Genomic DNA, 10,945 nt, shown 5'->3' on the forward strand with positions numbered 1-10,945 from the left:
ATATATAACGCCTATATATATATATATCTATATACATACATATGTATGTAATGAATGTGTGCACTCCACACATGATAAAGCAAAATTTTAGGCGCAGAACAACTCCTAACAGTGATTGATATTATTTGTAGCTCGTACTCATTTCTATGAGACATAAAAGGTAAATTAAAAGAGCCACTAACAGTTGGATCAATTTGATTCCAGACATACACGTACTGTATAGTATTATACCTGGTTCAATCGTTTTCCATGCAATTAGAGGAGGAAGGGAGTGCTGCCTGGGAGATGTTGTAGTGAGTGGGCAAGTGTGAAAGCACCTTTTCACTTGCGAACTGAAGGTCCAGGAGTTCCCCATTCCTAACCTGGGTTACTATTCCCTGGACACCTGCTGTCATTTCCCTCGTGGTCTTGAGTCCTCTACACTCTACGTGGCTATCGATAATTATAGTTCATTTCGATATGTTCAACACGGATTATTAACCGTTGTATGTATATGTATATATGCGTGTGTGTGCGCGCACGCGTTCTCGTGGGTATGTGGGCGAAATGGATTGCAGGCCGCAGGAGATTAAAAAAAAAATGTCCAGCTTTTCATTGCGATGAGTCAGTAACAAAGTACAGCAGTATTTATTTCCAGACCACTGTGCGACGTTTGACGTGGTATATGCAAGGTCAAGGTCACTCCCAATAACAATCCCCAACCAGATACTTCTCAACAAATCAATAAATTTATTAGACCCATAAGAATTAGAAACAGAATGCAAATCTAATGTAATAACGTAGTTAATGCAATTATGTAAATATAATGTGCATAATTAGCCACCCCCCCTAAGCATTGTAAATATAAATAACCCCAAATCCCTCCCCAGTCACATTCCCATCATATGTACAAACAAATATACTGTGTATATAACACATTTCCTTACCGTTGTAATATGCTTATATACTAAAAGGTCCTTCCGTAAATTCACTTCTACGAACTGTTATATTTACCTGGGCGAAATCTTGAATAGTTTACCCTTCACTTGGTTATACGGTGGCCGGTGATAAAGTCACCGGGAAAAAATCACAGAAAAAAAAGTCTTAATTTTTGATAGGATAAAAAAGTCACTAGGAAAAATTTTCAATTTTGGCTTAGAAAGATGTCAGGTAATCAAACAAAAACAATCAAGTCAGTCATAATTCAAGAGTCATAACCAATTAAAATAAAAATATTTTAAATCAGTTACTAACTGGCAATACACGACTTTTACATAATGACATCATTGTATATATATTATGGCATTAAATGTGAAAATATTTAACCGGATTAGCCCATTTGGGACTGACTGGCTTGTTCTCGAATTTTCAATATTTTGTTTTTTTGCCCCATGGGAGGGTCTTACGCTGACTCCGTTATATAAATGTGTGTATTTTGAACTTCAAAACATTATTATAATAATCATCATCATCATCATCATCATCGCTAAGGAAAGAGTGGTATATCTTGGTCACTGACAAACACTTCACAAGCGACTTCCATATGATCATGATTCAATACAAAGCTAAACCTATTCCAGTAGAAATACTTGCCACCTTTTTGCCTCTCGTGTAAACAGCTACCTGTATTTTATTACAATATTGACTAATAAGACATTTATACATAGCTAATGGTGTGGAATTCCTAGCTAATGGTGTGAGATTCCTAGAAGTATGGAAGTACACACGAATCTACAGTCAGCCCAAATGCAGGGTTATGCAGATCTCTCTGCGTCACTTGCTGTTTATAAATTCAGCAAGGGACAGCAGTAAGGGTTTTATCAACAGAGAGCAAATTCACCCATATACTAAGTTGTTTACAAAATGGGGTGATCCTCTAAGCCTATAATTGCTGTCCATACTCGGCCACCTGGATACGCTGATCCCCTCTGCTATCTAGATCAAGTAAGGAACGATAAGTAACTGTAGCTTACTTTTGCTGTGTACATACATCCCTTGAAATAATGACAATGAAGACATTCACATGACAATGTATTACTGATACTTTCAGTACATTTGGCTTCATTCCAGACGTACTTACAGGGTTTCATCCACAAAAATGTTTTCTATTTCATCATTATTGGTTTTGGTGCCTCGCAATTAATCAACTCATTTGCAGTAATTAAGTATATTTTTTGAATCACGAATATTATTTATCTAGGACGTAATCATATGATTTTACTCAGTTCTTTGTATTTTTCTCTTCAGAACATTTACAGAAAAAATTTACAAAAAGCTTACGTTAATGAAATTTGATTTTTACCACAAAACTAAACTTCGCCATAAAATTTTGGCTGACTTCATTCCCGTGATTTTATCACCGTCCACCATAACTTAGTGACCTTTTTTCGGCACATTTCATTTGGGCGAATATGGGCATTAGTCAATATGTTGTTTGGGCGACAAAATACCAAAATCTTGCCAATTGACACCAATCATTTGGGTGAACCAAAGTTAAGGAAAAAAGAGGCAGAAGTTTATGACATTTTTTCACGTGGTGATAATTCTGTAATCGGTTGGCGGATAACTCTGTAGTCAGCTGGTTAATAATTAAGTTATCAGCATTAGCTATTCATTACTCGGCCATGGAAGGAAATGCATCTGAAACGCACCAACGAATAAAGGGCTTGATATTTTCTGGATTTTCTTTTTGTTTAGACATTGAAGACTGTTTCGTGGCGGTGCAAAAAACAAAAACCAGTTGTAAAGCCAAAATTAGGTGACTAACCTTAGCTATCCGAAGTTTGCGGATCGTAGCAAGCATAAAAGGAAGACCGATTTTCTTTTGCTTTTGTCCTGGCGGTATCAATTCTAAAACGAACCCAATTTTTTCGCAATTCTAAAACGAAGTATTACCAAGAGATTGGCAGAACTAACGACCAGAAGCACAATCCCCATCCTCACGAAATCCTTTGAGCAATTTTAACATTCAAAAACTTTCGAGCCAGAGACAAGGCCACCAAGTAATTAAACTATGCATTACGCAAAAATCCTGCATTTCTATCGCCTCGCTTACCCGATACTTGTAAGTCCAACGCTTAGGCCTTTGTTGTAGTAACCATCGACAGTCACAGTAACCTCAATTTATAAGCATAAGCAATAACCGCTCTCTTAAATTACCATATCACTATTGAAAATTTGCTGCCTGCTTGTTTTAAAAATAAACCTCTACATAGCAATTAGGACTCAATTCAACCCCTAAGAATCTTAAAATATTTTCTTGGTGATTCATGTCAAAGGGAATTTCACTTCCAACTATTATCGCTTAAGTCACCTTTACAAGTGTTCTCAGCCGAATGCTATCTCCAGATCTTAAGGAATAACCTTAATAAACAGTGACTATTCTTAAGTCAGAGGGGTCAAAATACAATACTTTGCTGAATAGGAAGTTAACTCTGCATAGACTACATGCAAGTAACCGCCAAAATTCGAGGTTAATAAACTTCGAATCTCCTCAGGATTAAAACCCATTATTTCAGTTAATTAGTTTCTCCATCTTCTGTTAATCAACCAATCAATTTCCCCAACTTACTTTTGTTAACTTACCAATGAAAGTAACTACCTTTCCTTTGATTTCATGGGACATTCTTTGTCCTTCAAGGGGTATTACAAAGTCTACCCCATCCAAAGACATGTTGGGGTTAAAGAAATGGACAATGGTTTACAGACATTTTTATATATTTTTATATTATTTTGGTCTTCATACACATACTATTTTTATTATATCCAAAGTAGCCAGATTATTAAAAAATTTAATAGTAGGTAGAGCACAGCATCTACAAGTTCCAGCTGTCTGGGTAACCGAATTTAGAGTGCTTCGAATCCTCACAGAATATGCACAGCGTCTAAAGAACGAAGTGAGCTTCGAACCGTCACAGGACATGTAGACGCGCTATAAGTAGAGTTCTAGTAGTGTGGGTAACCGAATTCAGAGCAATTCGAATCCTCACAGGATATTCTTAACGACAAAGCGTTCCTTTCCAATAGTATTACGTGTCGATGTTATGGTCTGCTGCAGCTACACCAATAGCCTGTGCATAAGAAAAGTCTGGTTTTAGAATATACTAAAGTTTCCATAAAACCGACCCTCTTAAAAGTGAAAATAGCTGGTCAGTTAATCCCAGCAGGTATTCTAAGGTTATAATTAAATACTACAAAATACTATATTGTATGAGTAAACTTTCCCATTAACAATCCCATTATTAGTATTGTTACTTCAAATCGCCATCAACTTGCACATTAACAATCCCACTTACTACTAATATTGTTCCTTCAAACTCCCAAAAAGATAACAGGATAGAGTGCCATCCTTTAAGATAATATTTAATGGGGCACCAATCTTACACTCTAAGTGCAAGAACTGAAAGGTGCCATGCAATGCAAACTAGTATCTTGCAACTTTCGTCCTTTAGTATCCAGTCTTAAGGGAATTTAACCAAGTTTCGTCCTTTAGTATCAAGGAACTGAAACCAACTTTAGTCCTTTAGTATCCAGTCTTAAGCGTCCTTAACCAAGTTTCGTCCTTTAGTATCAAGGGAACTGAAACCAACTTTAGTCCTTTAGTATCCAGTCTTAAGCGAATTGAAACTGCACAACCCGAAGGGAGAAAAATTAAGTTGAGGAACTCAGAATAAGAAAGGGGTTCCCGAAGCAAGCTTCGGCGTTGGAGTAAAGGTGGATGAAGGTAGGGGTCAATGAAAATATGCAATGCAATCTGAACTATTTCCTAACATGAAAGCTTTGCTTGAAGAGTAAAAGGGGGGAGGGTGGGGGTGTTGAGCGCGTTGACGGAACGGCGTTAACAAAACTGCCCAAATTTTTTCAATTATAATTACCACTATTAACCAGCCTATTAGAATACCTGACTAGTCCACGACATGGGTGTCAAAAAATAAATCCCAAGACCTAGGCCTCTTAAAAAATCGTTAAGATCCACCTATTGCCCGTCTGGTTCCTATTCACTAGTAGGAATGAAATTCTAAGTTATAAAAGTATGTCAAACAGTGACCCTACCCTATTTTAAGCTGCACTAAAACATTCAAACTTATCTCTCAAGTACTGTAATACCCTCAGCTATTAATAGCATTCACCGTCAAATGTCTCCCTAGGTCTGACTATCGTTTTTTACCCCAGTCTACTCCCAGCATCCTTAAGAGACCTATGCGTTTATTACCTTAATCCTAACCCTTGCTTCTATATAAAATGAACCGTTCATTACCTTAATCCTAACCCTTGCATCTATATAAAATGAACCGTTCATTACCTTAATCCTAACCCTTGCATCTATATAAAATGAACCGTTCATTACCTTAATCAACCCTTGCATCTATATAAAATGAAGCGTTCATTACGTTAATCCTAACCCTTGCATCTATATAAAATGAACCGTTCATTACCTTAATCCTAACCCTTGCATCTATATAAAATGAACCGTTCATTACCTTAATCCAACCCTTGCATCTATATAAACCGTTCATTACCTTAATCCCTAACCCTTGCATCTATATAAAATGAACCGTTTATTACCTTAATCCTAACCCTTGCATCTATATAAAATGAACCGTTTTTACCTTAATCCTAACCCTTGCATCTATATAAAATGAACCGTTTATTACCTTAATCCTAACCCTTGCATCTATATAAAATGACCCGTTCATTACCTTAATCCTAACCATCTATATAAAATGAACCGTTCATTACCTTAATCCTAACCCTTGCATCTATATAAAATAAATTCCAACCTTAATCCTAACCCTTGCATCTATATAAAATCCGTTGTTACCTTAATCCAACCCTTGCCGTTCATTACCTTAATCTAACCCTTGCATCTATATAAAATGAACCGTTTATTACCTAATCCTAACCCTTGCATCTATATAAAATGAACCGTTCATTACCTTAATCCTAACCCTTGCCGTTCATTACCTTAATCCTAACCCTTGCATCTATATAAAATGAACCGTTTATTACCTTAATCCTAACCCTTGCATCTATATAAAATGAACCGTTTATTACCTTAATCCTAACCCTTGCATCTATATAAAATGAACCGTGCATTACCTTAATCCTAACCCTTGCATCTATATAAAATGACCCGTTCATTACCTTAATCCTAACCCTTGCATCTATATAAAATGAACCGTTTATTACCTTAATCCTAACCCTTGCATCTATATAAAATGAACCGTTCATTACCTTAATCCTAACCCTTGCATCTATATAAAATGAACCGTTTATTACCTTAATCCTAACCCTTGCATCTATATAAAATGAACACGTTCTTAACCCTATTCTAGCCTATCCTATCCTATATTTCAAGTTCCATATCTAACTTCTCATTAAGTCCTAGCTACACAAAAACTATCAACCCTGTAGTTAACCTAAGTTGGAAGTTGATTGGTTTGAAATCCCTGTTGTGCATGGTGACAAAGTCACCATGCTTGTTTATGAACTTCCTGTTGTGCACGGTGACAAGTCACCATGCACAACAAAAGTCCACCTTTGCCTGGAAGTGGCACAGCCACCCCGGCAAAGGTGGACTCCGGAAGTGGGCAAAGAAAAACTTCATCCACACGCAAAACTTCATCCACACGCAAAACTTCATCCACACGCAAAACTTCATCCACACGCAAAACTTCATCCACACGCAAAACTTCATCCACACGCAAAACTGCATCCACACGCAAAACTTCATCCACACGCAAAACTTCATCCACACGCAAAACTTCATCCACACGCAAAACTTCATCCACACGCAAAACTTTTTAAATTTTAAAAAAATTACTCAAGAGCTTCAAAAATTAATATTCAAAAACTTGAACTTTACAACTCTTAAAAAAAAAAGTAGCTGAAATTACAAGATCAAACCACATACGACAAAAGTATTAAACTTAAAAGTTTAAATCCACTAACCTAAAAAGAAAACTAGATTTAGTATACAAATTTTCAAAACTTACCTTCCACACACAAACTTCCACTCCACATATTAACACTATTAAACTTCCACACACATTAAACACTGTTGATGCTAAAATATAACTAAACTAATCAAAAATAAAAATTAAATACTTGAAAACAAAAAGCTCTGAAGCTGAAACAAAACCTAAAACTTCTTAAAGTATTCATAGCTGGAAAAGTTAAATTTTAACCTTTACAATTTTGAAGAGAAAATACTGCAATTTAAAAAAACACTTAAACTCTCAAAATTCTCAAAACAAAGGTTTTGAATATGAAAAAAATAAACCAAATACATTAATACAAAGCCTAAACTTTAAATGAAAATTAGAGTTTTGATTCTGAAAAAATTAAAGCTTAAAAAATGTTCGGGGGGGTTGGTCAAGTCACTCGACTAAAAAAATGTACTCACCCATCAATCCTGTTTACTCATAAGGTATCGGTACATCTAAGAATTCAATAGTTCATGGTGGCACGCTTATTTAACGGCACAACCTGACCTGAAAGAATATATATATTAAAACCCAAAATGTCCTAGCAAGTGGAAAAAAAAAGCTGACAAGTTTTAAGATACTACGACAAGGAAAAAAAAGCATGGCTTTATAAATACTGATAAGCGTTATTACTAGCTTACTGCACTTTAGCCTAAATAAATTAAAGATTAAATCAACTTAATATACCCCATATTAGGATGGCTATGGTTACTAGCTTATTGCACTTAAGCCTACAATAAATTAAATTTTAAATCAACTTAATGTACCCCATATTAGGATGGCTTTGGTAGTCTAGTTAAGCCTCTAGTCAAGAAACTTTAATTAAACCCTACTGCATCGTAAGACTAGCTCTATTGCAGCATAAAATTAAAATTAAGACATACGTAGTACTGCATAACATTGCTACTGCAAGACCAAAGTGCATAGAATTACCACTCAAAAGCAATCTAGTTCAGCTTAATATAATAGGCTTCGGAACTAAGCCCTAATAACCTGCATAAGATTGCTAGTGCAAGACCAAAGTGCATAGAATTACCACTCAAAGCAATCTAGTTCAGCTTAATAATAGGCTTCGGAACTAAGTCCTAATAACCATGTTGAAGAGCAATTACAACAATACCTAACATACTAAACATTTTAAAAAGTTTGTAGGAATTTACAACAAAGTCGAGAATACCAACATTTGAAGATACAAAACCCGCAAACGAAAAAACTCGCACGACAACAGTTTCATAGCTCTAGGTACCACAAACTAATTTGAGAAAAATAAAACTAAACTGGCAAGAATATACACTCGCCAACAACACCTTGAAGCACGCCTTCATGCCTAAAATCTTGCAAAGTCTATTCACAATAAGACACGTCTGAGAAACTGCTCAAGCTTTAGACCTCAAATGAATATTGTAAACAGACATGAAATTGAAGCATATAGGTTATTTGAACCTAGAACAAATTTTAAGTCGGGCTCGAGAGCATTTGTACATTGTGCACCAAGACAAAATACCGCCTGAAATGAAGATCTTACAAGAACGCAAATTTAATCTAATCTGCAGGAGCAACGACACTAACGAGAAAACACTAAAATACAATTACGAAATATAATACCCACCTTAATTCGAAAACGTACCCGGACCCGTCAGAGAGGGAACCATTCCTATGGAGAACTGCACCTAACACCAAACAAAGTTAAAGTGAAACCAACGATCGCCAAGTACAACACAGCCGAGATTCCAAACGCAAATGAACGAGCCAGTCGAGTTAGTATCAACGAAACCTGTCTTACCAAGCCGGGGACTCTACAAACACTGAAACTAGCTGTTCTTGAGGATAACAGCCAACGACCGCTGCAGCTGTCAGTTTATCGCCCTTTCGCCACCGAAGAAATCTGAGGCGATGATAAAAAAATCGACAGAAATTATTATTATTATTATTATTATTATTATTATTATTATTATTATTATTATTGAGAGTTGCCGGGCATTCTTCCCTTTTAGCGAACTACCCCAATTACGTATCAGTAGTTAGCCCATCTGAAAAAAAAAATTATTATTATTATTATTATATTATTATTATTATTATTATTATTATTATTATTATTATTATTGAGATTTGCCATTTACTCTTCCTTTTTAGCAAACTACCCGAATTATGCATCGGTGTTTGGTCTTTAACTGGAATTATTATTATTATTATTATTATTATTATTATTATTATTATTATTATTATTATCATTATTGCTGTTGTTTTCAGCAGTGCTTGGGTATAAGAGTTCATGAATATTACTTTTTATTACTCGCGTACTTAATTTAGTATACAGTATTGTGTTCATCTTATCGTTCATCGTATATGGCCCGGAGCTGAAACAAAGGCTATAATTATCATTATCGTTAGTTAAATGTAACATGGCGTCGCAATGACATGGCCATATACAAAAAATAGTATAGAACACTTTTGTTAAGGTGATTCAACGGTGAGCTTATTAACTCGCACCAATGAATGCAAGGTCATTTTCATAATTAAATTTATTACTACTAATCAAAGGTGCGTAGGTTCGTAATCTACTACGGCAAAAGGCCACCTTCAGCGATTTGCCATATGGATTCAGGGCTTGCAGGGATGAATATATCCCAAAATTTGGGGGAAATTGCGAAGGCAGGAGGACAAAGTGGCATTAAATAAATCATTTATATCTGTCATAAGTGACATAATTGGCGGCTAATTCGAACAGCGGTCAATGAATTTACTGAAACCAGATCATATTGTTCGATCATCGCCTGATATTCGAATCCTGTTCCGACATTATTGGGTGGAGCTATGAAAGCTATTATCATGAGGATTATATATATATATATATATATATATATATATATATATATATATATATATATATATATATATATATATATATATATATATATATATATATATATATATATATATATATATATCATATACAAATATTAAGCCACAGATATCATTTATTGCCTAATTCACTATACCTCACGAATAGCTTACAACCAGAATTATTACAATAACTGATAAGTGGATCGTTACCAGTGGTATTCGAAACGTTGCTTTAATTGGAGATATTGATGTACTTTTGACCATGGGTGACGCACAGTGACTTTTGACTACTGACCCATCAAGAAAGGTGCAAGTTGATATCAACCTTGATTTGTAGGCATCATTCTCTTTTATTTTGATGGCCATTAATAAGAGCATTCGCTCCGATTCTTCGATATGAAAGCGGAAGGGTAGCCAGGTTCGACGTTCCTATAGACATGTTGTCAATGCCTCTACGTACGGGAGTTTTATTTTGCTGGTATATGATTTTGTTATGCCCACTGGTTTGAAGAGATATCTTACTGCCTTGTCTGATGGCTTTTCCGCCGACTAGTGAGGCAGCTGGTTGGGTTGTTTACAGATGAAATCGACCCCTTTGTCTATGTAACCGTCAGAACAGGTTCCTGGTCCTCCGAGAAAAAATCACACTGGTACCTTTTAGATGAAATCGACTCCTTTGTCTATGTAACCGGTTTGAGAACAGGTTCCTGGTCCTCCGACTAGTGAATCACACTGGTTGTTTACAGATGAAATCGACTCCTTTGTCTATGTAACCGTCAGAACAGGTTCCTGGTCCTCCGAGAAAAAAATCACACTGGTACCTACAGATGAAATCGACTCCTTTGTCTATGTAACCGTCAGAACAGGTTCCTGGTCCTCCGAGAAAAAAATCACACTGGTACCTCAGTCTTCACTGAAATTTCAATGTCATGATAGTTAGGAAATCAATGCAGGAAATAGAGAAAGTTGGTCTTCTATAGACGTTGAAACTCTACTTGAATGATTCCCTATTGATATATCTAAGAAGGCTAGTTCCTGTCCTTTTCTCATTCAGTTTTGAACGTAATTCTAGAAGTGGATTAATTTTGCTGCAAATAGATATCAAAATCTTCTCAACTATTATTCCAAAACGTGAA

General features: G+C 35.7%; 1 long non-coding RNA gene across 1 annotated transcript; it reads right to left on the reverse strand.

The window, feature by feature from the left end:
• Window positions 1–1,547: 1,547 nt before the first annotated feature.
• LOC136855229 (uncharacterized) lies at window positions 1,548–8,724 on the reverse strand. Its single transcript, XR_010857955.1, has 3 exons — window positions 8,575–8,724; window positions 7,385–7,472; window positions 1,548–4,049 (listed from the first exon to the last, which is right to left on the reverse strand). It is a non-coding gene; the product is annotated as an uncharacterized lncRNA (long non-coding RNA).
• Between the last annotated feature and the right edge of the window lie 2,221 nt (window positions 8,725–10,945).

Source organism: Macrobrachium rosenbergii, chromosome 31 (genome assembly GCF_040412425.1).
Source record: "Macrobrachium rosenbergii isolate ZJJX-2024 chromosome 31, ASM4041242v1, whole genome shotgun sequence".
Taxonomy (NCBI): Eukaryota; Metazoa; Arthropoda; class Malacostraca; order Decapoda; family Palaemonidae; genus Macrobrachium; species Macrobrachium rosenbergii.